We start from the raw sequence: 25,919 nt of genomic DNA on the forward strand, positions 1-25,919 counted from the left end.
CCAGCTCTGTTTTTCTTTCTCAAGATTGCTTTGGCTATTCAGGGTCTTTTGTGTTTCCATATAAATTGTGTAATTTTTTGTTCTCATTCTGTGAAAAATGCCATTGGTAGTTTGATAGGGATTGCATTGAATATGTAGAGTGCTTTATGTAGTATAGTCATTTTCATAATGTTGATTCTTCCAATCCATGGACATGGTATATCTCTCCATGTGTTTGTATCATCTTTAATTTCTTTCATCATTGTCTTATAGTTTTCTGCATACAGGTCTTTTGGATCCTTAGGTAGGTTTATTCCTAGGTATTTTATTCTTTTTTTTTTTTTAACATCTTTATTGGGGTACAGTTGCTTTACAATGGTGTGTTAGTTTCTGCTTTATAACAAAGTGAATCAGTTATACATATACATATGTTCCCATATCTCTTCCCTCTTGCGTCTCCCTCCCTCCCACCCTCCCTGATATTTTATTCTTTTTGTTCCAGTGGTAAGTGGGAGTGTTTCCTTAATTTCTCTTTCAGATTTTTCATCATTAGTGTATAGGAATGCAAGAGATTTCTGTGCATTATTTTTGTGTCCTGCTACTGTACCAGATTTGTTGATTAGCTCTAGTAGTTTTCTGCTAGCATCTTTGGGGTTCTCTGTGTATAGTATCATGTCATCTGCAAACCGTGTCAGTTTTACTTTTTCTTTTCTGATTTGGATTCCTGTTATTTTTCTTCTCTGATTGCTGTGGCTAAAACTTCCAAATCTTATTGATTTTTAACTTAATTCCATTTTGGTCAGACGAGTTACTTTATATGACTTGCATCCTTTAAAATTTATTGAGACTTGTTTTGTGGCCCAGAATGTGGTCTCTCTTGCCAACTATTCTGTGTGTACTTGAGAAGAATACATAGTCCATTATTGTTGTCTGGAGTGTTCTGTGAATGGCAGTTCAGGAATTTTGTATCTTTTAACACAAAAAGGGTGAAATAAGAAATGGATTCATTTCTCTTTCCCCAAATTCATAATGAGAATCCTTGGAAATCCTGCCATCTCTTTCTACTAGCTGAGGAGCAGTCTCCTGATTGGAATGACAGCTCTGAACTGGAGGACATTATTTCGTCAGTGCACTAAGCAGCCACAGAGATTACCTGATTGGCTACTGAATAATTAAATGAAATTGCTTGTAATTCTTTGAGCATACACAGAACTAATTAAATTAACCCTTTATTGCCCAGTATGCCTGGGGTATTCTTTAATGAATATAGAAGAGCCTAAAATCCTTGAAAACTCTGAGGTAAAGATGTTTCAGTCAATTTCAAGAGAAGACCTTATTTAAGAGGCATATTAAATAAAAATAAGGATAAAACAAAAAATAATACAGATTCAGAAACTAGTCCTCTGACAACTTGAATATTCCTTTATTTGACAACTTGAATGTTCCTTTATTAACTGATTTTTGGAGTCTTAATGGAAAAGCTTCTCTATACCAACATTTCTTTTACATAGCCAGTTTTACTCTTCGAGGAGATTTCACTGTAAAAGCATTTCCTTGGTTATTTTATCATATCCTTGCATCAGCCTGTGAGACACAGAGTCAGGTTAGTGAAAGAGAAGCCTGCACTGGATTATAAATTACAGGGGGTGAACAAAATATGGACTAGAATCTCAGAATTGGAAGAGTTCTTGGATAAGGTGATGGACGTCTGGTGGTTGAGGACATTAAGATGCAGAAAAGTCAGTGGTTGTCTAATAGCCATTCTCAGCAGGGGATGATGTGCCCCTCTGAGGCCTTTGGTAGTGTCTTGAGACATTTTTGGTTGCCACAAGTTGGGACATGGGGGCTACCAGTATCCAGTGGGTAGAAGCCAGTAAAATTGCCAAGCATCCTACAATCCCCAGAACAGAACAGTCCTCTGGCTCAAAATGTCAATACTGCTGAGCTTACGAAAGGTCTGCATTCAGTTGATCTTGAGTTTTGATCTCCAAAACTGCTTCCAGTGACTTACATAGTCTCATCATTAGCTGCTGTTATGTTTCACATTCTTTTCAATTTCATTTTAAAAAATCGAGGTGAAATTCACATTAACATAAAGTTAACCATTAACCATTTTAAAGTGTACAATTCAGTGACATTTAGTGAATTCAATATGTTGTGCAACTGCCGTCTCTGTGTAGTTCCAGGGCATTTCCATCACCCCAGGAGGAGACCCCACACCCTTTAGAGGACTCTGGCAACCACTAGTCGTCTTCTGTCTCTGTAGATTTTATTTTATTTTTTTTAATTTAATTTTTACGTCTCTGTGGATTCTGAATTCTCTTTATGTGGTACTTTGGAAAGAACAGTGGACGAGAAGTCAGGAGAGTGGACGTGACATCTGGGGTCCCCATTCTTTTCTTACTGTCAGTGATGGAGGCAGAGCGTTCACCCGACCTAAGCCCCCGTTTCCCCTTTATTTATGTTGCTGCTGGCCCAGTACCCAGAATATTTTTCTACGTTACATGAGATCTTTAAAATCTGAAATTCTAGCCCACAGTCTTTTTGCTCAGAATTTTTGTTGGATGTCTGTAACAGAATTTAAATTCTACACTGATTTCTTTCTTACCCAGGATGCTTCTGAGCCACCTTCCCAGGTGCTGAACTAAATATCCTTGCATTGATATGCTCAGAATTAGAGACTGAAGTGCTTAGGGAAGTAAATTCATCCCATTACTAAACGTAAATGTATTTGGGGTCACCTAATTTAGCACCTAACTTGTATTGCTTTGTAACTAAAAAAAACCGACAAACCCAAACGAAGTATATTCCTATATTCTCATTCGTGCTTAAAACCCTCCGATGGCTACTTCTTGCATTTAGAATAATTCCTGAATTCCTTACCGTTGTATAGTAGGGTCCCCACAGTCTTTCTGCTCTCACGGCCTGGCCTGTGCCATCCTCTCCCTAGCTCTTGTTGTGACCACAGGAGCCTTTTTTTTCTCATAAAGGCTCCCAGCTCCTTAAGGCCTCTGCACCAGCTGTTGCCTCTATCTAGAAGGCATAGGGGAACATGCCTTGTACTGGTTTTCAAATCTCAACTCAAATGTCATCTTGGTGAAACCTTCGCTGATTATTCTGTTTATCTATGGCTTGTTTTAAAAATTTGAAGTGAGTATTGTAGAGAGAATAATACAATGAATTCCTATTACGCGTACTGTTGCTCATGGTCACCCAGTTTAAAGTAGCCCTGCCTCTCTTCCTGTCAGTCTCCGTCATACTACTCTTTTCAGTTTTCTTTTTCTGCAGTTACCTTTTCTGTTTACTCCCCAGAAGTTTATTTGAGCAGGCATCTTCGTCTATCTTATTGACTCTTGAGCCCCTAGTGCCTGGAACATGTCCTTGTGTCTGTGTACATAGTAGGTGCTCAGTAAATATTTAATGAATGAATGAAATGAAAGAAACTTCTGCACATCAAGGACTGTGTTTAATGCATACTTGTCTCCTTTTTAAAAAAATTTTATTTATTTATTTATTTATGGCTGTGTTGGGTGTTCGTTTCTGCGCGTGGGCTTCCTCTAGTTGCGGCGAGCGGGGGCCATTCTTCATCGCGGTGTGCGGGCCTCTCACTGTCGCGGCCTCTTATTGCGGAGCACAAGCTCCAGATGCGCGGGCTCAGTAGTTGTGGCTCACGGACATAGTTGCTCCGCGGCATGTGGGATCTTCCCAGAACAGGGCTCGAACCCGTATCCCTTGCATTGGCAGGCAGATTCTCAACCACTGCACCACCAGGGAAGCCCCCCTATTTGTCTTCTTAACTGTGCCTGATACAGAGCTGCTGCACACGCAGTCACCACGCTAGTAACCCTCTTGCAGGACTTCTTTAATGGAAAGAAGGAGAGTATACTTTGCTTCCATTTGCTTGCAGATCACTCTGCTTGTATAATAAGATTGGAGATTTTTTCCTCTTGCCAGATTCACTTGGTTTTTAATCTCAGTTGTTGTCTGCTCAGAGGTAATTTGTAACACATTCTAGAAGCCCACATTTATCTTGCCTTTTCCTGAGTGGTTGTTTCTAGAACAACCTGTGGAAGGTAAGATCATCAAGGTTTAACTCCCAGTTTTACAGATGAGGACTTTGCCCAGAGTCATATGGTAAGGTAGTGGGTTCGTTTGGGATTGGAAACGAGACCCAAGGCTAGCAGTTAACAATACTGAATCATTTTCTCATTGTTTCGTATTTATGAGTTCTGTTTTATTAGTTGGACTCTTAATTTCCTTGTAATCAGGGGCCCTGTATTGTACTCTGAGTACCTTCCATAGCTTTAATTTATTTATTTTTATTGGAGTGTATTTGCTTTACAACGTTGTGTTAGTTTCTGCTGTACAACAAAGTGAATCAGCTATACGTATACATATATCCCTCCCTCTTGAGCCTCACGACCCCTCACCCACCCCACCCACCCCGCCCAACATAGCTTTTAACACCAAGCACAGAGTCATGTTTTTGGACTAGGAGAATAATGTAAGGGCATTGCTTTATTTGAGAATTAATTTAATTTAGTATTACATTTCTCCCTGCCTTATGGGAAGAGACACCAGAGGGCACATCTTGCTTACTTGTGCAGTGGGTACGTACAAGAATTGGGAATGGGGCAGATGAGACCGGGAGGGTTAACAGAAGGCTGCAGATGGAGGCTTCGCTGTTGGCGTGAGTCCATCACTTCCTGCTTCCAGTCCAGTGTGAAAGACCATCTGGGCCTCCCCTGAGTACAAGAATGTGATGTAATGGACGTGGGATGTAAAAGCTGGGTTTTGCTGAAAGTAATTGTCAGGTTAGGTAGATTTGGAAATGTTCAGTACAGAGACGGGGTACATAGAACTGAAGACTTGGACTAGGTAGTTCCTAATCTGTGACATCTCTTTCCACTTATCTAGTAAAATCCAGAACGTTGGTTACCTTGGTTCCAATTTTAATTTTTTATCAAAAGAAAACTTAAGCAAATGTCAAAATTAACAGTACCTTTTTTCACAAAGTTGATTGTAAAAACTTCAGAAGATTGAGATAGGCAAAAAAAAGAAAATAAAATGATTATTTATAATTAGTTATTTTGAGCCTGTGTAGGTCTATTTATACACATGCAGACATATACTTTAAAATTTTTTTTAAATAAGTTTTATTTATTTATTTATGGCTGCGTTGGGTCTTCATTGCTGTGCACAGGCTTTCTCTAGTTGTGGCGAGCGGGGGCTACTCTTCGTTGCGGTACACGGGCTTCTCATTGCGGTGGCTTCTCTTGTTGCTGAGCACGGGCTCTAGGCACGTGGGCTCCAGTAGTTGTGGTGCATGGGCTTCAGTAGTTGTGGTGCATGGACTCAGTAGTCGTGGCTCACGGTCCTAGAGCGCAGGCTCAGTCATTGTGGCGCACGGGGCTTAGTTGCTCCGCGGCATGTGCGATCCTCCCGGACCAGGGATTGAACCCGTGACCCCTGCACGGGCAGGCGGATTCTTAACCACTGCGCCACCAGGGAAGCCCACCACATATTTTTAAAGTATATGTCTGGGGCTTCCCTGGTGGCGCAGTGGTTAAGAATCCACCTGCCGATGCAGGGGACTCCCTGGTCCGGGAGGATCGCACATGCCGCGGAGCAACTAAGCCCCGTGCGCCACAACGCCTGAACCTGCACCCTAGAGCCCGCGGGCCACAACTACTGAAGCCCATGTGCCTAGAGCTCGTGCTCTGCAACAAGAGAAGCCACCGCAATGAGAAGCCCATGCACCACAACGAAGAGTAGCCCCCGCTAGCCGCAACCAGAGAAAGCCTGCGCGCAGCAACAGAGACCCAATGCAGCCAAAAATAAATAACTAATAAATAAACTTATTTAAAAATTCAAAGTAAAAAAATAAAATATGCGGTGTCATTATAAGATTATATGATATAGTTTTATTTCTTTTAAAAAGTAATATATAATGAACATTTTCCATGTTAATATGCAGATCTGTACTGTTGTTACAATCAGACGTGACTATGCTATCATTTATTTACTCACTTCCTCTGTTGTTGGACATTGGGTTTTCCCCAATCTTACATACACTGACAGTGCTCACATGGCATCTTTGTATATGTGTGTACGTGACTCTTTCCTTAGGATAGTGGAATTTCTCTACTCATGGTTATGTACCGATTTTTTTTTAAGTGATGTTTTTGATTGTCATGGCCGATATTCTAGAAGCTTGCCTCATTTCTCCTGCATGTTGAATGAGTGACGATCCATAGCTGTGGCTGCAGTTTTGGTGTTCTTATTTATTATAACTAGAAACGATTGGGGAAGGGTAATTTCTGTGTACTGAGTCTGGTTCCCCAAAGTAAGGCAATAGGAATTGTCACCATTGAGTCTTAATGGTGTGACCAAAGCCAGTTAATAAAGTTCTGCTGTTATTTTCTTAGAGCTACACTTCATTTTCTGTTTCTGGCTTTTCTTTGCATTTTAATTCCCTGTCCTGCCCCTGTACCCTGCAGCTACTTCTGTGTGTGCCTAAAGCAGGCCTGGGTTTTGGCTTAGCTCCCATGCTTAGGGCTGAAGAAGCCTTTGGCTCCCAGTCCGAAATTGTGTATCACTTGCTAATTTTCACATTGGGGGAGGGATATGAGGACTGTTTCAAATCCCTGCTGTCTTCAGCAGAGGTAACTGATGGGAGCTGCTACCGTGGGGTCGGCTAAAAGTCGGAGAACCTTTTTTTCCAGAGGCTCTGCTGAAGGCAAATGAGGACTTCTGAGGTTTAGAAGATTGTGTCTGGAAGTCCCTCTGTATCCCTCAAAGCTCTTTGAAGTAATTGGAGAAGCTTACAAGTGACTTAAGTCTCCATTAGTGGGGTATTGTGTCTCTGTGGGGCTGGGTGGGGCCGGAGCCATCCAGAGCTGCCTTCTTTCTCGTGGTCTGTTTGTTTGTGCATCTGCACTCTGTCCCTCGAGGGGGGTGTTCTCTTTTGGCTGATAGGCTGCAGTCAGACTTTTGATTGCCCGTTGCCACAGTTTTCTTCGGGAAACGCCCGACACCCCACTGTAAAGCTGCTCCGAGGTGGCAAGGGTCTGACCTCAGCCCCACTGCCTTGCGTGGGGTGCACAGACCTTCCCTTGACCTTGTTGGGGGCACCTTCTGCAGAGCCTGTAGGTAGCTGTGAGGCTAGTTTTAGATGAGGGGGATCTGTGATGATTGTGGACCCTCGTATAAAGGGGTCAGAATCAGAAAATTATTCTTGTGGGGAGAACAATGAAAGGAAGCTTATAGTTCTGGCCTTGGAAGCTGGAGTGTGGAGAAACACAGGAATGAGTTGTGTACCTGCAGGGTCTGACTTCTTCCTTTACAAGGTTTCTCTTTTCCAGGCACTTACCCTTCAAGACCTAGAGTCACACTTGGAGGCCATAGTGTCTGTTTGTGCTTAGACTTTGCTTTTAACTGTTTGTAAGTGGATCCTTAATGCACTGGTCTGTCTTGGCAGTGGTTGCCCCATGTGGTCACACTCATTAGTCCGACCGTGGTTTGGCTCGCTCCTCCCTCAGCACTGTCCGGATCTGCGTGTCTGAGCATCAGGAAAGTGGAATGGTTGGTCTCAGATGGCCATCTCCGTGGCAGGGCCTTAGGTCCGGTTTTCCATTTGGCATTTTGGACCTGCCCTCCTCTCCAGATGTTCTGTGAGCTAGATGTGCAGTTTTCATTGATTGATTGATTGATTGCTGGGTCTTCGTTTCTGTGCGAGGGCTTTCTCCAGTTGCAGCGAACGGGGGCCACTCTTAATCGCGGTGCGCTGGCCTCTCACTGTCGTGGCCTCTCCCGTTGCGGAGTGCAGGCTCAGTAGTTGTGGCTCACGGGCTTAGTTGCTCCGTGGCATGTGGGATCTTCCCGGCCCAGGGCTCGAACCCATGTCCCCTGCATTGGCAGGCAGATTCTTAACACTGAGCCACCAGGGAAGCCCTAGATGTGCAGTTTAAAACTAGTCCAAGTTTCACATGCATTTGGAGGAGGGAGTCTAAAATCACTCTAGGTCTCTAGAAGTCAGAGGTTCTCATGATGACCAAGTTTTGAATTGTATTGCAAGTACTTTGTTGTTGATTATGAAAAACCTTAGTTGGCAAAGGATACACATAAATGATTAATTTGAGCAGATATAATCTTTTTGCTCACTCTCTAGGATGGGGGAAAACTTGTTGGGGTGAGGAGTTGAGTGAATCACAGCTAGTAGGGGCCGGAGTCTGTCCATCATTCACCTTAGCCCTTCTTGGTGATCTTTCCTGTTGGAAGCATGCTTACGTGTTTAAGAAGTCTGTTTGTAACCAGTGATTAGTTCCGGAAGTGTGGTTTTAAAAGTGAGAGTTGCCTATACACGCTGTTAAAATACTTTTTATTAAATTGTCTCTTATTTAGATGGTGGAAAAGTGTAAGCTGGTGACTCGGTTCACTTAGAAGCTCTTTGTATTGGTACCTTTCAGGCCTAGCAGTGGGCACCTAAGTGTTTGAATAAATGAATCAGTAGATGAAATGATTTTCTTCTTGCTATTGAACTGTACCTGTTGACAGGCACTTGGCTTTTAGTCCAAGTCACTGACTTCATTATCACTTTTCTTGCCTTCTTAGAAGGTTCAGCATTCTTCCCTGCGTTTTTGGTCCAGTGTTTTCATTCATTATGCTGCTGCTTATTAGGTGAACTGATTTCCTGCTATAGATTTCAAATAAAGAATTTTATAACTAATAGAGTAATTCAGATGTAAATTGGGACATGACTGGCACTTTGGGTATAATTCATTGGAGCACAGGCAGTATGACATGGCCCATAGTTTCCTTCATATTTTATATTGTTCCTCTAGAGAGATACCCATAGATGGACAACATTTTCTGGGTGATTCCAGGTTAGTACTTTACAGTGTCCAATTCCACTAAATCCTAGGTTCTCCAGTTATTTCATGGTGTTGTAAAACTCAAGGCACTCAAGATAAAATTTTAATTCACCTATAGAAATAATTCCCTATAAAAGGATACAAGGTACAAAACTAAGGTACTGTACAGTGTCTGAAATCACCCCCTTTGCTATAAACTAGAGAGAAGGGAAAGTGAAATGTTTGTACATTATAATAGAAGAGAAAGGTTATCTCATCTTCTCACATGTGCTAGTGTACAGTACCATGTGTGAGCTCTCTGGGGCTGCAGTTGAAAGGAGATAATTTAGTGTCCAAATACATCTGAACTCTCAGAAACAATGTGACCTATAATATAATACATCAAAGTATAGTAAAAATCTGAAAATCTAGCATGTATTCCAGAAAATCCTGATGGTATAGCATCTGTGTACTAACCACTAGGTGTACAGAGATTTTTATTGTAATATGTTTTGTTGTGGATATGTAGAGTGCATTTATTACAACTGTTTGGCTTGCTAGTGACATTAACAAATTGTGATACATCCTAGGTGAATGGGAGAGTATATTTTACCATTCTTGGTATAGTTGCCATTTTATGTAATGCAGTTTGGAAGTCAAATGCTATATTCAGTTGTGATTATCTCAAAGTCTTTTGACTTTTTTTTTTTTTTGCGGTACGCAGGCCTCTCACCGTTCTGGCCTCTCCCGTTGCGGAGCACAGGCTCCGGATGCGTAGCCTCAGTGGCCTATGGCTCACGGGCCCAGCCACTCCGCGGCATGTGGGATCTTCCCGGACCGGGGCACGGACCCGTGTCCCCTGCATCGGCAGGCGGACTCTCAACCACTGTGCCACCAGGGGAGCCCTCTTCTGACTTTTTATTTCATATATAATTTATGATGGCTTCAAGCCAGTAGCAGATGTGTAGTGATAGTGAGGTGGGGTAACCTTAGTGATATAGCACCAGAAAACACTAATAAATTGAATTGAATAAGGTAAAAACAGAAATGTGACCATTCAGGATTTCAATATAGGTTATCTACATCGACTGGTATAAATTTTTTTTATTTAAATTTTTTAATTGAAGTATAGTTGATTTGCAGTGTTGTGTGTCTCCTGTACCGTAGAGTGATTCAGTTATACATATGTATACATTCCTTTTTAAATATTCTTTTCCATTGTGATTTATCATAGGATATTTAATATAGTTCTCTGTGCTATACACAGGACCTTGTCGTCTATGGTATTAATTTTTATACATAAGGGTAACGTTTATTTACTTTAAATAGGAAAAGAACCTGCACTTTATTCTGATTTGTTAGCTTGTCCTCCCTTCAGAGCCCGCAGCCCTGCTTCCACACTAATCCACTCAACAGATCCTCTTTTACAAGCCGCTTCTCCAGTACTGAAGAATTCTGTTTATATTTGTGGGTATTTCTTAATGTAAGATTATTTAATTAACTATGTTTTCAATAAAATTGTACCTGCATATGTTGTATTATAGTTCATTTAAGTTACCATACCTTCTACCATTGAAATGTCCACCACACAGAGCAGAAGACGAGAAGGTGTGGACTAGCCTCCCACAGTCAGAAAATCCGAGTCCAGGCCACAGTGGATTAGCAGTTATTCTGCCTTTTGCTTTTGGCTTGCCTTATTGGTGGACAGGAAAGATGCCTGGTAGCACATCTTCCCGAGACGATGGTTGTGTTTACAAGTGAGTCAGAATTTGGAGTTTAAAAATGTGGACTTTAGGGCTTCCCTGGTGGCGCAGTGCTTGAGAGTCCGCCTGCCGATGCAGGAGACGCGGGTTCGTGCCCCGTTTCGGGAAGATCCCACATGCCGCGGAGCGGCTGGGCCCGTGAGCCATGGCCACTGAGCCTGCGCGTCCGGAGCCTGTGCTCCGCAAATGGGAGAGGCCACAACAGTGAGAGGCCCGCATAACGCAAGAAAAAAAAAAAAAAAATGTGGACTTTAGCAATATCATTTTATCTGTATACTGCAAATAATTTGAAGCTTTTAATCTCTCCATCTATCATCCATCCATCCATCTGTCTGTAGCATCCAACTGAGCACAAACTTTCTTCTTCCATTTAAATTTTCGTTCACTGGAGATTTGAGGCCTCATCACTGCTTCCTGAGGCCCAGTATACTGATGATTGCTGGGAAGAAACTTTTTAGGATTCTTTTTAATATTTCCAGGTCTTTCGCATTCTGCGTTGGGGAGGTTGAGATGGTGAAATGATGAAGCCAGCAGTTAGTGCTGAGGGAGTCGAGTGCCCTGTTTACTGAAATACCTTTGAACTCGGTCCCCTTAATAGTGATGAATTTCATGTGAAATGTTTGGACTTAGGCAAGTAAGGTATGTGTAGAGTCCAAAGTAAGTTAGAGACACAAAGAAAGGAGTAGTGATTTTTATCTTTATTAAAGTGCTTCAAAATGATTACTAATACTGAATTTAGAATTCCTTAATTTTGTGAGTGAAGAAGATGGAATATTTGCCCTTCTAATTGTTTTCTTTTTCTAGAACTTTATTGTTCCTTACTGATTTTTGTGTTGGTTTCGATGGCTGTCAAATATTGATCAGTTCCTTCCCCTCATTAATGCTCTGAATGGTAGAGTGGGTGAGGCAAAAGAGGACGTTAGTTAAGGGCTTGGGCTCTAAACTGCCTGGATTCAGATCTCAGTCATGCTGTGAATGGACCTAGTTACTTTTCCAGTTTGGACCATTAGATTGTTGCAGTGCTTTGCCTTTTTTAAAAAAAAAGTAATAAAGTACCAAAGGATATCAAATGTGCACATTTATGATTATTTCCATATGATAAATTCCTGAGAGGGCTAGTCTTTTTTAAAGTCTCTCCGTATAATGTCACATTGAAGTGTTCAGATGTGTTCTTTCACAACAGAGGAACTTCTTTTAAGAATTTAAAATTGCTTCATCACACAGCTAGCAGTTTGGTGAGTATTTTGCCCATGCTGATTGTTGAGGAAGAGACTTAATTTCTTTATTTTTTTAAATTTATTTTTTTTTAATTAATTTATTTATTGATGGCTGGCTGGCTGTGTTGGGTCTTAGTTGCTGCGCGCAGGCTTTCTCTAGTTGTGGCGAGCGGGGGCTACTCTTCGTCGGGGTGCGTGGGCTTATTGCAGTGGCTTCTCTTGTTGCGGAGCACAGGCTCTAGGTGTGCGGGCTTCAGTAGTTGTGGCACGTGGGTTCAGTAGTGTGACACACAGGCTCAGTAGTTGTGACACACGGGCTTAGTTGCTCCGTGGCATGTGGGATCTTCCCGGCCCAGGGCTCGAACCCGTGTCCCTTGCATTGGCAGGCGGATTCTTAACCTCTGCGCCGCCAGGGTAGCCCCGAGACTTAATTTCTGATGGACTTTCTTACATAAATTCAACAAGTTTCTGTTGTGTGAATTTTAGTAGAGGATAAATTTAAATATTGGCCAGCAGCAGCCTTTGGCTACCATTATGTTTTCTTCGAGGGTCACCTCTTGGTAATTCAGTTTCACTTTATAAAATGGGAAATTCTCTGTACTGTACTTGCTTCTTCGAGAAGCAATAATTACTTTGAGTTCTAGGGAAGGAAAATTTTTTATAGCAGCTTAATAAGTTGTAGTTAGTGAAAGTATCATTGATGAATTCGCTGGTCAAATTTTGCAAAAAGTGAGGAAAAAAGTGTTAAGATGTTTGTAGCAAAGTGTTTTGCTACAATCTGTGCTTAGGGTGAAAGGTAAAATTGTGGCTTCCTGGAATTTCCTTGGAAGCAGAGCTTCTGGGTAGCCAAGATTACTATATATTGCAGAGTTTAACACTATTTATGAATTTATGGCCTAAATTTATTTGAGAAGAAATCTAGATAGAATGTATTTAACTTCCCAATCTTTAAAAAAAGCTCATCAGCTTTATTTTTAAGTGTACAGTTGAGTTTCAGCAACTATATACACCTGTGTAACCACCACCCCAAACAAAATACCGATGATTTCATTCCCCTAAAAGTTCCTCATCCCCCTTCAAGTGATGTCTCCCCACCAGAAACACACACACACCCAGTCCCATGCAGTCGCTGGGGTGAGCTCTATCACTAGAGATGAGATTTGCCTGTCTTGGAAAGTAAATAGAATCATGTGTATTCCTTCATATCCTCCCCAGCCTAATACAGTGTATGGGACATACTTTTATCTGGTCCCAGTAACTGTGCATCCTCACACCTGCTCTGCACTGCAGCGTGGTGGTTAATTTCATCTCTCCTGAGCAGTGTGTGCCTCCGCCCTAACTTTAGTAGCTCCACACTTAGGTTCGGGGGTGGGGGGAGGGCTCTTGTACGAGCTTTTTAAAGGAACTAGCTTTTTAAGGGATTGTTTCTGGCTCTTCACTTCGTGTCAGACCACTAGCTACTGGGCCACTGCTACATTTTTTGCACTATATCTTTCATAGGTCAGGCCTGTTAAACTGGTCAGACTTCCCAGTAGGGTGCTATATGATAAATGCACATGATCTGTGTTAACATTTGTTTAGCAAAATGGTGAACGTGAACATGGATTTCTGAACACGGATTCTGCTGATGTGGTCCTACCTTTCTGCACCCTGTCCATGACCCTCTCCTCTCCCCATGGGTCCTTTGGCCATCATTCCATCTGTCACTCTTCTTTTGCCCCCAGTCCTCCAAGAGGTTCTGTGAGCCCATCTATCCTGCATCAGTTCATCACACTCAGTTATTTCTAACCCTCTCCCCTCCCGGCCCCCAGCACACACCCAGTGCTCCTGTCTCTCAGGCTGTGATTGATTTCCTTTCCTCTCCTGCCAGCTCCCTCTCTAGGCTGGGCCGCCCAGCAGATTTTAATGCTGGGGAAATAGGAGTTACGCCTTAAGCTCCAGTTGTGCTGTGTGCAGCGAGGAAGACGAGAGCAAGCTTTATTGTCCCTGTGGGTTGTGGCTGCAGCGTCTCTGCTGGTTTTTAAAAGACGACCCTGAAGACAATTACTCTGCCTCTGTAATTCATAATAGTTACAGATGATCACTGCCACTGTTTATATTTAATTATTATTTAGCAGAATTATGGTAACATGCATCATTAAATGTATGCCAGATTAACTGTTAGTTTGTTCAGCCAACACAGTAACCTCTGTGACTGCTGTGTTTCCTAGTTTGTTACTTAGAGAACCCTGGTGAACATGACAGTATTGATGATCTTTGAATATTGATCATAACCCTCATCATTTATATACGTTTTACTAGCTTTCTGAAGGTTGTTATCTGTTTTTGCTGAAGCTGGGGTAAAAGAAACAGAAATGTGAGTGACTGTTTAATGTGTCAATTATACATATACATACATATATATATATATATATATATAATTTTTCCTATTCTTTTCCATTATGGATTATTACAGGACATTGAATATGGTTCCCTGTGCTCTACAGTAGGACCTTGTTGTTTATCCATTCTTTGTATAATAGTTTGTATCTGCTCATCCCAAACTCCTAATCCATCCCCTCCTCCACCCCTCCCCTCCCACTTGGCAACCACAAGTCTGTTCTCTACGTCTGTGAGTCTGCTTCATAGGTAAGTTCATTTGTGCCATATTTTAGATTCCACATATATGTGATGTCACATGGCATTTGTCTTTCTCTTTCTGACTTCTTCACTTAGTATGATCATCTCTAGGTCCATCCATGTTGCTGCAAATAATGCCAGGCTCTTAATACACTTTATTTCATAGAGCTCTTACAACTACTCTGATGTCGGGAGCACTGTGCTTCTTTCTGGATCAGGAAACGGAAGCTTTGACTACTGAGTTGAACTGTTGTCTTCTGGTCTTGAGGATATTTGGTTTTGGCTATTTCATATGAAGACAGTGATACCCACCTTGTAGGGTTGTTGGAAGGATTACGCTTAGTATATGTTAAGCATCAAGCATAGTGCCTGACCGTGCGATTATTATACAGACATGTTTCCTGTTCTCAGTGAATTAATGGTCTAGAGCATCTTCCAAAACCTCCTAGCCTTTGCTTGAATTTGTTCATTTCTAAGGTAGTCCATTCCATCTTGAGCCACAGCATAAAGTGATTTGTATATAGATTCTGAATAACTGCCATCAGTGCTTTGCTTTTATACACTACTATTCAACCTGAATTCAGTAAATTAAAATATGAGCATTAAAAAAAAATTTCCATTTTGAATGGTATCATTGGAACATTACTTTAAAATGAAGAACAACCACAACCACAACCACAACCACAACCAAAAAACCCAGACTACACTTACTTTTTTTCTTTCCGGTAACAGTTCATTGAGATATTCACAAACCACACAGTTCACCCATTTAAAGTATGCCATTCAACGGTTTTAGTAGTATGTCCACAGAGCTGTGCAACCGTTACCATAATCAATTTTAGAACATTTTTTCATTACCCCTAAAAGAAATTTCAGACTTTTTGGCAGTTACCCTCTACTCCTCTTTCCCACTCCATCATCTGGAAACTTCTGATCTACTTTCTGTCTCTGGATTTGCCAGTTCTGGACATTTCTGATCAATGGAATAATGCAAAATATGGCCTTTTGTGACTGGCTTCTTTGACTTACCATAATGTTTTTAAGGTTTATCCATTTTGTACAGGTATTAGGACTTCATCCCTTATTGCTAAGGAGTGCTCTGTTTTATGGATACACCACATTTTGTTCCTTCATCAGTTGATGGACATTTGAGTTGTTTTCACTTTGGGCTGTTATGAATAATGCTGCTATGAACATTCATAATATAAGTTTTTGTGTGGATGTAGGTGTTCATTTCTCTTGGAGAACTACCAGACTTTTCCAAAATGGTTGCAGCATTTTACATTCCCACCAGCAGTGTATGAGGGTTCCATTCTCTCCATACCCTCACCAGCACTTGCTTTTATCTGTCTTTTTGACTATAGCTTTCCTAGACTTTGTACATCTCGGCTTGGATGACCGTGAGATGCTTTAGCGCGGTCTGTAAAGGTGGTGCGTTCTGCACGGTGCTTTCCCTGGTAGTTCTGTGCTGCTCTGACTTTGGGGTGGAAAGCGTAATATATCCTTGGAAAACTGCAGGGTTCATTTTTTTTTAAAATAAATTTATTTGTTTTTTAGTTTTGGCTGCGTTGGGTCTTCGTTGCTGCATGTGGGCTTTCTCTAGTTGCGGCGAGCGGGGGCTACTCTTGGTTGCCGTGCTCAGGCTTCTCACTGCGGCGGCTTGTTGCGGACCACGGGTTCTAGGCGTGCAGGCTTCAGTAGTTGTGGCTCGTGGGCTCTAGAGCACAGGCTCAATAGTTGTGGTGCACGGGCTTAGTTGCTCCACGGCACGTGGGATCTTCCTGAGCCAGGGCTTGAACCAGTGTCCCCTGCATTGGCAGGTGGATTCTTTTTTTTTTTTTTTTTAAATAAATGATCCAAAGTTGTTTTTATTTATTTATTTATTTATTTTTGGCTGTGTTGGGTCTTCGTTTTCTGTGCGTGGGCTTTCTCTAGTTGCGGCGAGCGGGGGCCACTCTTCATCGCGGTGCGCGGGCCTCTCACTGTTGCGGCTTCTCTTGTTGTGGAGCACAGGCTCCAGATGCGCAGGCTCAGTAGTTGTGGCTCACGGGCCTAGTTGCTCGGTGGCATGTGGGATCTTCCCAGACCAGGGCTTGAACCCGTGTCCCCTGCATTGGCAGGCAGATTCTCAGCCACTGCGCCACGAGGGAAGCCCGGCAGGTGGATTCTTAACCACTGTGCCACCAGGGAAGTCCCTGGAAGGTTAATTCTTTGAACTGATAGAGTGTTATCGCTGGTTAAAGTCAATACGTATGTGAAGGCCTAGTACTGCTATTGCTAAAGTCTTTAGAAATACTTCTATGTGTTTGTTTCAATAACAGTTGATGGATTTTATAGGAATGCTGTTAGTATAATGCCCAGGGTTTGGGGAAAGTTGATGTGGAGAACTGATGAAGGCATTTAAAACTTAGTAACACATATCAACACAAATCATGTCTTGATTTGGTCAGGGAAGTTAAAATTAAGTGTTAAGCATTAGACTGACATTCTCCCCATCATTTCATCGTTGTTGTTAACATTCACACACTGTTGAGTGCATTCTAAAGGAGGTGATGTTTTCCCCAAGGGGGTGAAAATTGGTTCTCTTCCGTGTGGGGCGACCTGAAGAGCAGAGAGACTAGCATCAGGCGGGCCTGGTGTTAACCCTGGACTGGGTGGGCCTTGTCCGCGTGCAGGCTGGTGCGCTCACTGAGGCTGCAGCTACCGGGAGCAGGGCCCTCCAGCGTAACCCACCGAAATGGTTATGTTCTCATGGTTGTCCTGGCCCCTTAGACTATGCAGTGTCTCTAACCGTGCCTTAGTATATCAGATGTTCTGAAATACATGGTAATAAATTAGATTTGGGGCCATCGAATATGAATTATCAGTAATCCCCTAAGGAGGCTGGGCGTTAGCAAAGAGAAATCCCCTAATTTCACTTTCTTGGAATACAGTTTGCTGTTACTTTTAATTATGCTTAATTACAGTCAAAGCTGAATTCGATAAACTTTAGATAAAGTTTATATTCAGTAACAATATGCAGAATTTCACATTGCCTGTTTCTAGTTCATCACAGCATATTGGAGCGACTTGAAAAGACTCGAGTCAATTAAGAATTCTTTACTTGCTGCCTGTTTGTTCCTACCTTTGAGTTGTATTTTAGTCAACTTGCTTGATGGTCTTTCATCAGATGCTTAGGCTCTGTCCCTTTTGAATAATTAATGTCCCTTTTGAATTAGTTAATTACTCTTTGGGTAGCTGATTTTGAAAAACCTATATTTGCTCCACTGCTAATTCCGACGGCTCTTTTCTCGGATGGAGACCCTTGTATGCCTGCTTCTCAGTGCTGACTGACTGAGTTTCCCCACATTGGGCAGTCCTGTGGGACCGACACCAGTCCTCGGGTAGGAGGAGATTGTGTAAATGGCTGTGCCACACTCCAGAGGAGGGGAAGGAGGAGGATTTTAGTGTTGGACCCCAGATATGAGCTCCTCCTGGTTTTGTTTTAGGGTAATTAATGTTTCCTTGGATTGAGCTGTGCTTTGGACTCTGTTCTGGTTTTCCATTCAGATCGGCAGCCTTTAGGCATGGGCTGGGTGGGGGTGGAGTCTGTATTTCAGGTTGTCCCCAAATGAATGAAGTAACCTGAGAGCAGTGCTGTTTTTAAGCTTGGCTTTGAGGCTGGAAAATGGGCCACGGAAGATGAAAACTTTGCCCCTTGAGCAGTCTCTTGCTGTATTCCGAGGGCTTCAGTTCCTGGCCATCCCAAACTGCTTCGGGTGCTCTGGTGTGATAAGGTGGTCTTGCTTCTCTCTGCCACTCTGCCTCTCTTCCGGCTCCCCTTCCCCCTTCCCCCCTTGGCCTTCTAAATGAGGTACGTCCCCCTCTGCTCCCAGACGTCTCCATCTCCCGTCCCCTGACAGAGCCATCATTTATCAAGTTGTTTCACGCGTTGTCGGGAGGGGGGCCCTGGGGACTCGAGTTTGTTTCGTCCCTTTGTTGGAGCTCCACAGGATCAGCCAGCTTAGTCTCCAGCCAACTGCTGAGCGTTGCTGGCCTCCAGGAGCAAATGTTAAAGGGGCCGCCTTTCATCTGTGTGCTGCTGCTTCAACCTTTTATTTTAAATTCCAGCTTCTTGGAACTGTAATCACCCTGTACACACACACATACATTTTCTGGATACATATGTCATCGTGAGAGGTTTCTTTCATTATGTTCTTTCCCCCCACCCCAGTCATTGAGAACCTGGAAATAGATTTTTCTTCTTTCTTTCTCTTTGTTATTTCTTGTGCATTTTCTGTTCTTCATTCTTTTACGATCGCACCTTTTTCTGAGTGGTATGTTATTATGGATAGATTTAGTAAGGGAGTTCCTGCTTTTACCAGATACAGTGTTTTTTTAGATATGTTTTAAGTATTCCAGGTGTCCTTTTTCCTGCTGTCACACTGTTCATTATCAGCTTTTTATCTAGATAGTATAAGGATAAAAAAGATTTTAAAGTTTGTCAAACTTTAAAGTACAAGGAGAGTAGTATTGCGTGTTACTAAGGGTTTTGCATGTTTCCCAGAGTGTCTAAAGAATTAGAAGGAAAACTGCGCTTAGACTCAAGGATGTAGTGTGCATGTTAACCTGTCTTCATTGACCGTGACCCTGAAAGATAGATGTTGTTTGCTGTAATTTCATAGTTTAAAAGGACAGTCTTAATTTTGTGGGGTAAGGGAAATGAGACTGTAATGTTACGAGGGTTATGGGAATTTTTTTCTCTGATCCTGGAACATTTCCCCCCCAATATTTTACTAAGAAAACTTTCACACGAACACAAAGGTTGAAAGGATTGGACATTATATTTGGGGCTTAAAAACAGGTTTGTTTGTTTGTTTGTTTTTTTACCGAGTTGAATGAAACACACAGTAGTCTCACAATGCATTGTAAAGTTATGCTTGGAAACAAGATAACCCGGGAAAAAAAGTACCCCAGGTGACACGTGTCACATAGGGTTTGAATTCTGACGTGAGCCTGCTGTCTCGCATTTATTGTAGGCAAGCCGATCCCAGAGCCTAAAGCTGCATGTGTTGCTGATCATCAGGTTTAGTGGGGAAAGTGTTCCCCCCTCCTCAGCAGGTCCTTTAGGTTGAAAATGCTTAGACACCTTGATCACACTTGTTAACTGAAAAATAATTTATAAGCAGTAAAGTGTCTTGAGTGCTGTGAGTTGGTGCCTGTATATAAAGAGTCTCTAAAACAATTTATTGATTTTTAACATCAAAGTGACCCCCAAATGTTTTCCCATATGGGATGTCCTTATTATTGGGCTACTTTTCAGCTATAAAACTGTAGTGGGTTGGTTCTCATTGATTTTCACAGTAAAACTTAATAAAGTCATACATTGCTAATAAAAAGGATTTTTCTTTTATAACAGTCCTATTCAAATATCACTAATACTTGGCTACATTTCTAATTAAGAATGTGGGAGCAAGGGGACCTTGCATTAATTCTGAAAGTTTAATATGTACTGTTTGCCAGATACTGTTTTACACAGTATGTCAGTGAATAAAACAAATTAAAATTCTCTTGGAGTTTAATTCTTCTGGAGGCGGACAGGGAAGGAGACGTACCAGGCACCCCATTTTCTTGACATACCACAGCAAGCATTGGTGACTTTTTTTTTTTTTTTTGGGGTACACGGGCCTCTAATTTATTGATTTTTAACATCAAAGTGACCCCCAAATGTTTTCCCATATGGGATGTCCTTATTATTGGGCTACTTTTCAGCTATAAAACTGTAGTGGGTTGGTTCTCATTGATTTTCACAGTAAAACTTAATAAAGTCATACATTGCTAATAAAAAGGATTTTTCTTTTATAACAGTCCTATTCAAATATCACTAATACTTGGCTACATTTCTAATTAAGAATGTGGGAGCAAGGGGACCTTGCATTAATTCTGAAAGTTTAATATGTACTGTTTGCCAGATACTGTTTTACACAGTATGTCAGTGAATAAAACAAATTAAAATTCTCTTGGAGTTTAATTCTTCTGGAGGCGGACAGGGAAGGAGACGTACCAGGCACCCCATTTTCTTGACATACCACAGCAAGCATTGGTGACTTTTTTTTTTTTTTTTGCGGTACACGGGCCTCTCACTGTCGTGGCCCCTCCCGTTGAGGAGCTCAGGCTCTGGACGCGCAGGCTCAGCGGCCATGGCTCACGGGCCCAGCCGCTCTGCGGCACGTGGGATCCTCCCAGATCAGGGCACGAACCCGTGTCCCCTGCATCGGCAGGCACACCCCCAACCACTGCGCCACCAGGGAAGCCCTTTTTTTTCTGTAAAGGTCCAGACACTGTCTGTTGCAATTACGTGACCTAGGTATGTAATATTTGGGTGAGGCTATGTTTGAATAAAACTTTATTTATAGTAACAAGTGGCAGACCATAGTTTGCTGACCCCTGTTCTAAGGTGTAAAAGACAAACATTAGACCATAGAAGTTTAAAAAAATTTGTATAACAAAAGATACCGTTAAGTCAGTTGGACAAACAAGAAATTTAAAAGTAAAATATTGGCAAAAGAGATGACAAAGAGTCAATATCCCATTGGAACAATGGGCAAAGAATAATAAGAAGTAAGTCACAGAATTAATCACAGATTTAAATGGCCAACAAATATCTGAAAAGATGTCCTTCTGACTGGCAGAAATTAGAAGATCAGCAATATCTGTTATTGGAAGAGAAAAGGGTACTCTTAAATATTGCTGTTGGAAAGTGGGATTCTGCCTTTTTTAAAGAAATAATCTGAGATCTTAACTAAAATTAAAACCACACACTCACTCACTCACTCACTCTTTGTCCCAGAGATGTTACTCCTTGGATTTGGGGGTTGGGGAAGTAGTGATAATTCATTGTGGTTTTATTTTTTTAATTTTTTTTCCAATTTTTAAAATTGTGGTAAAACACACATAACATAAAAATGTACCATTCTAACCATTTTTAAAGTGTACAGCTCATTGGTATTAAATACATTCATAATGTGCAACCGTCACCACCATCCATCTCTAGAACTCTTTTCATCTTATAAAATTGAAACTCTATACCTGTTAAACAGTAAGTCCCCATTCTCCCTCCCCAGGCCCCTGGCAACCACCATTCTACTTTCTGTCTTTCTGATTTTTACTGCTCTAAGTACCTCACGTAAGTGGAATCCTTTTGTGACTGGCTTATTTCACTGAGCATAATGTCCTCAAGGTTCATCCATGTTGTAGACTGTGTCATAATTTCCTCCTCCTTTAAGGCTGAATAATATTCCACTGTATGTATAGACCACTTTTTTTTTTTGCCTATGCTTTACGGCATGTAGGATCTTAGTTCCCCCACCAGGGGTGGAACCCATGCCCTCTGCAGTGGAAGCGCAGAGTCTTAACCGCTGGACCGCCAGGGAAGTCCCTAAACCGCGTTTTTTTTTTTTTTGGTGGAGGTGCTGCGTTGTATCTTCGTTGCTGTGCATGGGCTTTCTCTAGTTGTGGCGAGTGGGGGCTACTCTTTGTTGCGGTGTGCGGGCTTCTCATCGCGGTGGCTTCTCTTGTTGCGGGACACGGGCTCTAGGTGCGTGGGCTTCAGTAGTTGTGGCACACGGGCTCAGTAGTTGCCGCATGAGGGCCCTAGAGCATGCAGGCTTCAGTAGTTGTGGCATGTGGGCTCAGTAGTTGTGGCATGTGGACTTAGTTGCTCCGCGGCATGTGGGATTTTCCTGGACCAGGGCTCGAACCCATGTCCCCTGCATTGGGACAGTGGATTCTTAACCACTGTGCCACCAGCGAAGTCCCCACATTTTTTATATTGGTCCATTCATCAATGGAGATGTGATTTGCTTCCACATTTTGGCTGGTGTGAACAAGGCTGTTGTTGACAGGGGTGTTCAAATATCTCTTTGAGACCATGCTTTCGATTCTTTGGGGTATAGACCCAGATGTGGAAGTGCTGGATCGTATCGTAATTCTATTTTTAATTTTTTGAGGACCCACCACACTGTTTTCTATGGTGGCCATTCCATTTTATATTCTCATTAGTAGTGTACGAAGGGTTCCAATTTCTCTACATCCTTGCCAACACTTCCTTTTTTTTTTTTTTTTTTTTTTCCCCCAATAGTAGCCATCCTAATGGATGTGAGGTGATATCCCATTGTAGTTTTGATTTGCACTTCCCTGGTTATTGTCATGTGCCTATTGGCCATTTGTGTATCTTCTTCAGAGAAATGTCTGTTCAGGTTCTTTGCCCATCTTTTAGTTGTTGTTGGTTTTTAGTTGTTGAGTTTTAGGAATTCTCAGTATAGTCTGGATATTAATCCTGTAGCGGATATATGATTTACAAATATTTTCTCCCATTTTATGAGTTGCATTTTTACTCTGTTGATATCTTTTGATGTGCAAAATTTTCAAGAAGTCTTTCTTTTGCTGCCTGTGATATCCAAGAAATCACTGTCAAATCCAATGTCATGAAGATTTTGCTCTATGTTCTCTTCCAAGAGTTTTATAGATTTAGGTCTTACATTTAGGTTTTTGATCTGTTTTGAGTTAATTTTTGTATATGGTGTTAGGTGAAGGTCTAACTTCATTTTTTTTCAATGTGGATATCCAGTTTTCCCACCACCAGTTGTTGAAAAGACTGTCCTTTCCCCATTGAATGGCCTTGGCATCCTTGTCAGAGATCATTTGACCGTATGTGCAAACATTTATTTCTGGGCTCTCTATTCCGTTGGCCTATATGTCTTTCATTTTGCCAGTACCACACTGTTTTGATTACTGTAGCTGTGTAGTAAGTTTTGTAATGTAGAAGCCTGGGTCCTCCAGTTTTGTTCCTCTTCATGATCGTTTTGGCTGTTTGTGGCCCCTCGAGAGTCCATATGAATTTTATGATGGATTTTTCTATTTCTACAAAAGACGTCTTTGGGGTTTTGATAGGGATTACATTGAATCTATGGTAGTATTGACATCTTAACAATATTAAGTCTTAATTAGTGAACATGGGATGTGTTTCCATTTATTTATGTCGTCTTTAATTTCTTTCACAGTGTTTTATAGTTTCTGTTGTACACATCTCTCACCTTCTTGGTTAACTCTTAAGTATTTTACTTTTTGATGCTCATGTAAATGGAATTATTTTTGTAATTAAAAATTTATTCACGTATATAGAAATGCAGCTAAGTTTTGTGTGTTTGTATCATGTTACTTTTCTGAATTCACTTGTTAGTTCTAACCATTTTTTAATGTTACCTTTAGGGTTTTCTACATATGAGATCATATCTGTAAACAGATAATTTTGCTACTTTCCAATTTGGATGCTGTTTGTTTCTTTTTCTTGTCTAATTGCTCTAGTTAGAATGTCCAGTATGTGTTAAATAGAAATGGTTAAAGTGGGCATCCTTGCCTTGTTCCTGATCTTAGAGCAAACGCTTTCAGTCTTTTAGCACTGCTGGGATTTTAGCCCATAAAGGAGAACAACTGCAAGGCCATATGAACAAGAAAGTTCATTGTGACGTGGTTCTAAGCAGCAAAAAATGGAAAACAAAATGAAAGTCCATCAGTAGTAGAGTGGATGAATACAATATATTACCTTATATCATGAAATACTAGGTAGACTTTAAAAGAATGAATTGGAGCTATACCCCTGGACTTGGAGGGATTTGTACAAGATAATGAGAAAAGCAGTGTGCAGAGAAGTATGGGTAATAATAATCAATTAGGAAAAAGCCAACCCTCATGTGTTTTTGTGTATATCTGCATTCATATTTGCATGAATCATGTATATGATTTTATGTGCTGCACTGAGAGAAACAAGAAAGGATAAATGTTTAATTGTGAGCATGAAGTGTTACTGTTGTAGAGGATGAAGAAGGGAGAAGAGATTGCATTTATGGAGCAGCCAGAATGAATAGTGTGATTGCTTTTTGAATTTACATAAACTGTGTGTTTGTATGTGTATATATGTGTACATCTAATCATTTACAACGTTTCTTAAAAAGGGAAAACAAACACCATCATTCCGGCTTTGAAACTCTAGTGATTTGTCAAAGGGCTTCTTAGCACCTGAACTTGATGTCCTCGGATACGCTTGCCTTTATGTACATCTCTGATTACTTGTCCTATTTGTCCTGTTGACTGAGAAATTGAGCTCTTTTTTTTCTCCCCATTTTTATGACACAAAACTTCAAGGAATAGACTGAAAATGCCTCAGAGAAATAAAGACTCTGTAGGTCACACATCTAGTAACTGATGGAACCGACATTTGAGTTGAATCCGAGTCCATCCTGTGTTTCCCACTGTTCACCACTCCATCTGCTTGTTGACTCCTCAGGCCTCTGTTGATTATTGATCTGGTACCTGATCCACTACAGAATGTGGCCTTCTTTGGGGATAAATGGAAGGGAATGGTACATAGCAAAGAGTTGTAAGGAAAAATTTTTATTGCAGTTGTTCCTCAAAAGATTTATTAGGAATGAATTTCTCCCACCCCCTCATCCCCCCCACCGCCCCTGCCAAGTCTGGGACTAAGAAGCAAAGACTGGCTATAGCTTCTGTTATTCCTTAAACCTTAATTCCCAGGGCTAGATTTAGCCAGGTACGTTTTTATGCACTTCTAGCTAGTCTTCCTTGGCTCCTGTCTGCTGTGTTTGCATCTTGGATAAGCTGTGGAAAAACAGAGGTGCTCAACATTACATGTATACAGTCATCGGAGGCTCAGCTTGTGTTGTCTGGCACATTTATTTAGTAAACTAATGTCCAAGAAGTTAGTGCCGTGTATCTCTGGATGATTATGTTTCTAATTCTGTAGTTATTCAGAGGATTGTCAGGTCTAATAACACAGGGAGATGGTGTGTATTGAGGCAGCAGTACCGGCTGTTGTTGGGGTCTGGGGTGCTGTTGGATGAGTTAGACCTTCCTTGCTGGCAGAAGAACCCGGAACATGGTGGAAGGCAGGGGTGTGCTTAGATGATCATCTTATCACATGAGACACCTAGTTTTATTCTAGTTTATGAAATGACTTTTGTGCTGCAGTATGGTTGTTGTTTTTTTTTTTTCTGTGGTACGCGGGCCTCTCACTGTTGTGGCCTCTCCCGTTGCGGAGCACAGGCTCCGGACCCGCAGGCTCAGTGGCCATGGCTCACGGGCCCAGCCGCTCCGCGGCATGTGGGATCCTCCCGGACCGGGGCTCGAACCCACGTCCCCTGCATCGGCAGGCGGACTGTCAACCACTGCGCCACCAGGGAAGCCCTGTAGTATGGTTTTTTAAAACCAGTTACCCCTATTCATATAGAATAATGCATCATTTAAAAAAGAATTGCCGGGCTTCCCTGGTGGCGCAGTGGTTGAGAGTCCACCTGCCGATGCAGGGGACACGGGTTCATGCCCCGGTCTGGGAAGATTCCACATGCCGCAGAGCGGCTGGGCACATGAGCCATGGCCGCTGCGCCTGTGCTCCGCAGCGGGAGAGGCCACAACAGTGAGAGGCCGGCATACCG

The sequence above is a fragment of the Lipotes vexillifer genome, unplaced genomic scaffold, assembly GCF_000442215.2.
Source record: "Lipotes vexillifer unplaced genomic scaffold, Lipotes_vexillifer_v1.1 scaffold395, whole genome shotgun sequence".
In the NCBI taxonomy this organism is placed as follows: domain Eukaryota; kingdom Metazoa; phylum Chordata; class Mammalia; order Artiodactyla; family Lipotidae; genus Lipotes; species Lipotes vexillifer.